The 5,887-nt window shown below is 47.2% G+C and overlaps 1 non-coding gene across 1 annotated transcript; it reads left to right on the top strand.

Moving 5' to 3' along the window:
• The first annotated feature begins 3,430 nt into the window (after positions 1 to 3,430).
• On the top strand, positions 3,431 to 3,555 carry LOC116269916. The gene has a single exon (XR_004177726.1). It is a non-coding gene; the product is annotated as a U6atac minor spliceosomal RNA (small nuclear RNA).
• Positions 3,556 to 5,887: the final 2,332 nt, after the last annotated feature.

Raw genomic sequence — 5,887 nt, 5'->3', positions numbered from 1 at the left:
TCTGCTCTGCTGTCTCTGTTGGTTTCAATCTCAGACTTCACATCTATGGAAAAATGGCTACCAGCAATTCCAAGCTTCATCTTCCCAGATACATGTCCAATGAGAAAAGAACAAGTCTCTTCCCCAGTGCTCAGGATCAATTCCTGGAATTCACTCAGAAAGAGCACTCTTGGGCCACGCACCTGTCCCTGAACTAATCACTACAGTCATAGCGATGGAACAGGACACATTCCCAACACATCCAAGCTGTGCTCTCCTCTAAAGTCTGGCCAGCAAGGCAGCAGCAACCTCAAGTCCCAATTTCTCAGTCAAACCAATCTGCCCATGTCCACTTCCAGGTCTCAGCTTCTACAGAACTCTTTGTCCTCCCATCTTTTTTTTCCCCTGGGCTGTCCACCCAGAGGCTACCTCACTGAGCCTGTTGGCCAGCTGGCCCTCCCTGGTTCTTGATATAACCTACTCCTCGGTGCCCTCTCTTCCACCTCCAAGTTTAGGCCTGAACTCAGGAACTGGAAAATTGTCTTTCAAAACCCTAAATCTGTTAGCACCAGGCAGCCAGAGTTCCTAGAGAAAGACAGAGCTTCCCTGTGCTCAGGTGCCCAGAGTGTGCCCCTGCCCGGTTGCCTGGCACAGGAGACCAGCTGTGGTTCCAGATGAGGCGTGTGAAGAACTGGTAAGACAGAGGGCAGAACAAGAGCCATTCAGGAAGCAAAACCTCTAATCCAGCTTCCTCCTAGATGGTACAGACTGTGAAGGGCCTTAAATGCTGTGTCAAGGAGCTGAGACTTGATCCAACAGGAGGTGAAGGGTAGTCAAAAGGCTTGCTGGACAGGTGAATGGGTGGATGAACACACAAACAAGTAACCTTAGCTCAGAGATGGAAAGCGACTTGCCCCATATCACATAGGAAGCAAGTGGCAGAAACAGGACCAAACTCCAGGCCTACCTGTGCCCATCCTAGGGCTCTAGTATCAGCCCAGGCTGCCTCCATCTCAACAGGGCAGCCTGGGAAACTTGGAGATTGTCAGGCACTTCTCAGAGGCACCAGACCTGGGCTTCTGAGCTTGGAGCAAAAACAGAGGCCTGGGCATTAGAAATGTGGACATTGGGAAATTTCAGGAAGGCTTGAGCTGGTGCCTAAAGTTGAGGCTGGAGAATTTGAGTAAGACTGAATTCTCTAAGAGTGAGGTAGAAGAGGGGCAGAGGGAGCCTGCCTGAAGCTCTGCTATGCTTTGCTCTGGGAGAGTCTGGCCAGATCCCCAGAGGGCAGCCCATCCCTGACAAAGCCCAGAACTCAGCAGGAGGGGACCACGACTCCTGGGGAAGAGTTGGGTGGAGATGAGGGGTGTTATCTTTGGCTTCCAAAGGCCTTGCCAGTGTTCCTGCTGAGCCTGGCAATTTGCCCCAGGGCACAGAGCTGTAATTTAGAGACAGCAGGGACTGGGATCCAGGGCGGAGGGGAAGAAGCCTTCTGGCCCTTGGTTTAGGGGAGGCTGAAACTAGTTTAGGACAGGATACGTCAGGATATCAGAGGTGAAGAAAGATCCAGGATTTTCATGAGAGCAAGAACTTTGCTGTCTGGCTCACCATTGTATCTCCAGAGCCTGGAACAAACCCTGACACATAATAGGTCCTCACTAAATATTTGTCGAATTAATATTTTTCACTCCCTTTTGCTGCCCACAATTTCCTCTCTACTGGATCTCCAGCATATAATAAAAAGTCTGCATGGAGTCAAGTCAGCACATTTACAGTGGTTGGCTGACGACTTTCTGTGCCCAGAGTGGCTGCACATCCCAACTAGAACGGTTTGCCCTTAGCTCCATCAAACATATTTGATGGATACAAAAAGTATGAGGCTGGAAATCAAGAAATTTAGGTCCTAGGTACAGCCCACTGTTTATCAATGACAGATGTGAAAAAACTTTCAGAACATCTTCACAATTAATTCTCCTCTTGTTATGCCCATTTCATAGATGTGAAAACTAAGTTGAGGCTGGCACTAGATCACACAGCCTCGGAGTGGCAGAGCAAGCCTGACATCCCAGGAACTTGCTGTACAACTATCAGTAGCTTCTTTCCCCTCTCTGTGCCTGTTTTCTCACCTGCATTATTGAGGTTTCCAAAGACAGTCCCAGATCTCCTATGGTAAAGGCAGGAGGCAACTGTCCGAGTACCCCACCACCCCCGCTAAAGGCTGGTCCAGCTTAAATGTACTGCAGAGAGGAGTCCACAGGGCAAGATCAGGCCACAGTGGATGTCTGGGGCTGCTTGGGCCCAGCATGTCTGAGGCCATCTTTCGTTTGGATCTTTCTATTACCTCTTCCTAGAACAGAGTAGAAGACCGGAAAGGACTTTTCAGGAGAAGTGAGAGGTGAGGTTAGAAAGGCAGGAAAGAAAGAAAAGGAAAAACAAAAGTAAAGAAAGATACACTAGTGCCCAACAGGTAAAATAAAAGATAAATCAAAACCACAATGCAAATCAAAACCACAGTGAGTGATCACCTCACAGCTGTTAGGCTGACTATTATCAAAAAGACAAGAGATGACAAGGGTTGGCAAGGATGTAGATAAAAGGTAACCTTTGTATACTGTTGGTGAGAATGTAAATTGGTACAACCATTATGGAAAACAGTATGGAGGTTCCTCAAAAAGTTACAACGATCTGGTAATCCTACTATTGGGTATATACCCTAAAGGAAATGAAATCACCACCTTGTAACGATAGCTGCACTCCCATGTTCATTGCAGCATTATTCAAAACCACCAAGATATGAAAATGACCAAAGTGTCCATCAAGAGATAAATGGATAAAGAAATCATGATATATATGTATAAAGATATGTGTATATATATATTTCTTTGTGTATATATAAACATATATATGTGTTACATATATTTATATATAAATGTAAACACACACGAAGAAATATTATTCAGCCTTGAAAAGAAAGTTATCCTGCCATTTGTAACAACGTAGATGAACCTAAAGGACATTATGCTAAGTAAAATAAACCAGACACAGGAAGAAAGAAAAATACTGCATGATTTCACTTATACATGAATCTAAAAAAAATTGAATACATAAAAACAGAAGAATGATGATTGATGGGAGGGACTGGACAGATGTAGGTCAAAGGGTTGAAAGGTGTAGTTGTATAGGATGAATAAGACTAGAGATTAAATGGACAGCATGAGGACTATAGTTAATAACATTGTATTGCATACTGGAAATTTGCTAAGAGAGTGGATTTTAGGTTCTCTCACCAAAAAAAGAAAGAAAGGTAACTATGTGAGATAATGGATATGTCAATTTCCTCGGCCATAGTAACTGCTTCGGCTACTGATAGAAAGAAGCTACTGATAGTTGCACAGCAAGTTCCTGCCTATGTACATTATGCATACAAATGTACATTAAAACATGATGTTGCATGTTTTAAGAAAGGAGGGAGAGTCAGCACTCCTCTTGACAATGACAGAAAAGGCCCTGCAGCCTGACAACATGCATACAGTTAAGGTATCGCCACCTACTTCAAGGCATCAACTACTTCCACTCACCATCCTTTTTAAAAACGCAAAAGGTTTGCTTTGGGGGAGCTTCCTGGTAGCTGAACACCTGGAGGCTCCTGGAAGGTGGCGCATCCAGAGAGGGCAGGGAGCCCCTCGCCTCTTCGCACATCTCTTGCCTAGGCATCTATTCCATCCATCTGGCTGTTGTTCATCTGCATTCTTTGTAATATCCTTTATAATAAATTGGTAAACTTTTTTTAAAACTATGTCCTTCACTGGCTCCTTTGTAAACCCACTGGCAGGAGTGTCCCACTCAGAACCTAACAGTTCAACCTCCATAGCAAGGCTGCAATCAGCTGTACCATGCTCAGGGGACCCATGGATGAGAGACAAGCCTGTCCCCCAGGAAGTCCAGTCTCTGGTTGGGGGTGGGGGTAGCAAGCACACATAGTCACCAGCAATCCAGCCTGCAAAGTGCTTTGAGGAGGCAAGCCCCGGGGCTGTGAGAGCAGGGAGGAGGAAGTGACTGGTTCTGCTCTGAGGTCACAGAAGGACAACAGCCTGGGGCATGACGCCAAGCACGTGTATGAAGGAGGATGAGTGTTCTAGCCCCAGGGAAGAGCATAAACAGAGGCACTGGGCATGGTCACCGTGAGGAAGCAACTGTTCCTATGGAATCCCCCTTAGTGATCACAGCCTCCATCCTTCCCCTGATTTCCCTGCTTTGGCTTAGCCTACCCTTGACACTCGGCATGCTCTCAACCTCTGACCTCTCCCAGTTCTCCTCCTGCAGGGGAGACTTTCAGTCCCCTGACTTTCAGTCCCTGACTTTCAGTCCCCTCTTCCCTGATCCCAAACCATTCGCCCACGAGGACTTCAGGAGAGTATCTTCCGAGAGAAGCCTGGCCCCACTGCAGAGTCAGGCTGTCCATCTTCCAGGGAGTCTTCCTGCAGACCCTCATTCAACATAGGTGTTGTTATGCCCAGACCCTCTGTTCCCCAAAGAAGACCACCAGAGTCCAGAGTCAAAGCCAAGCGGCAAGGATCTTTACTACAAGTTCGAACCTGGTCCCTCCATTCCACAGTATACAAGAGGGCCCCGAACAATGCGAGTGCTTGCTTTTTTATAGCCCGAAAGTTACAGGGGAACAAAGGAATTCTTTCGGTTCCCGCGCTTTCAGTAAAACCTTGAACGGCTGTCTCCTTATCGGAGACCTTCCAGGTGGTGTTTGTACTGGGCTCAGGAAGTTTGAAAGATATGTGGTGGGATGGGAGGATGGGATGTGTTTGTACTGGGCTCAGGAAGTTTGAGAGATATATGGCGATATGTGGTGGGATGGGAGGATGGGATGTGTTTGTACTGGGCTTGTTTGTTTTGAGCCCGGGGCTGAGGAATGTGCCCGGCTCCTCTCATTCCCCCCTTCTTTTCAGGTATCTCTAGAGCCAATCTTGGGTCTTACAAGTCAGATTCTGTTTCAGCGTTTACAGGTTGGTATTGGGCTCTGAGGACCATGAGTTGTACAGTGTCAAACCTTTCTCTAACGAACCGCAAAATTCTGTTAACAATACAAGGTCCTACGGTAAGCAGAAATAGAGGACACAGCAGGGGTCCAAGGAAGGGGGCTAACAGAGAAAACATAGATGAGTTCCACCATTGGTCTGCAGCTGAAGCAAACTGCCGTGTTCTTACTTCTGTGCTTAACTTGCGTAACTGTTGGACCCGGTCCTCCACAAGTCCTGATTCATTTATGTAGAAACAACAGTCTTCCTTTAGGAACATACACGTACCCCCTTTTTCAGCAGTGAGTAGGTCTAAGGCCCTCCGGTTCTGCAAGGTTACCTGTGCTAGGGACGTGAGCTGCCGCTGGAGGGAGGCAAGGGACTCAGCTGACTCCTCCATAGCAACGGCAAATTGTTGGTACAGCTTGTTACTTTCTATGAGGGTGTGACCTAAGGCTCCCCCCGTCAGTCCGGCTGCCATGAAGGATGCGGTGAGGGAGATTCCTGCAATGAGGGGGAGAAATATGGCTCGTGCAGGTCTCAATCTAGGGACTGGGTGAATAACAGCACTAGTCCAGTTACCGGTATACCCTAGGAACTCGCCGGCAGTAAGTAGAGTCAACCGGGGAACTAATGTGACAGGAAGACACAGTAGGTTGGTAACAGAGGGGCTTGATAGGTTTTTAGATAATGTTCCATTACACCAGAAGAATATGCCTGACGGAGCCCTTAAGGTGATATTAGGGGGTGTTGCAGTGATGCTGCAGAGGCTGGAATTAGTTCCTGAGAAACAGTAGGGAAACTTTTCTTGGCTGGGGTTTAGGTATAGTGGCACGTTAGGGATAGGGGCATATGAGAGGTTGTGGTGGTTGTTAGCT

Source organism: Papio anubis, chromosome 12, assembly GCF_008728515.1.
Source record: "Papio anubis isolate 15944 chromosome 12, Panubis1.0, whole genome shotgun sequence".
NCBI classification, from domain to species: domain Eukaryota; kingdom Metazoa; phylum Chordata; class Mammalia; order Primates; family Cercopithecidae; genus Papio; species Papio anubis.
The sequence above is the reverse complement of the archived record's forward strand: the minus strand, read 5'-3'. Positions and strand labels throughout refer to the sequence as shown.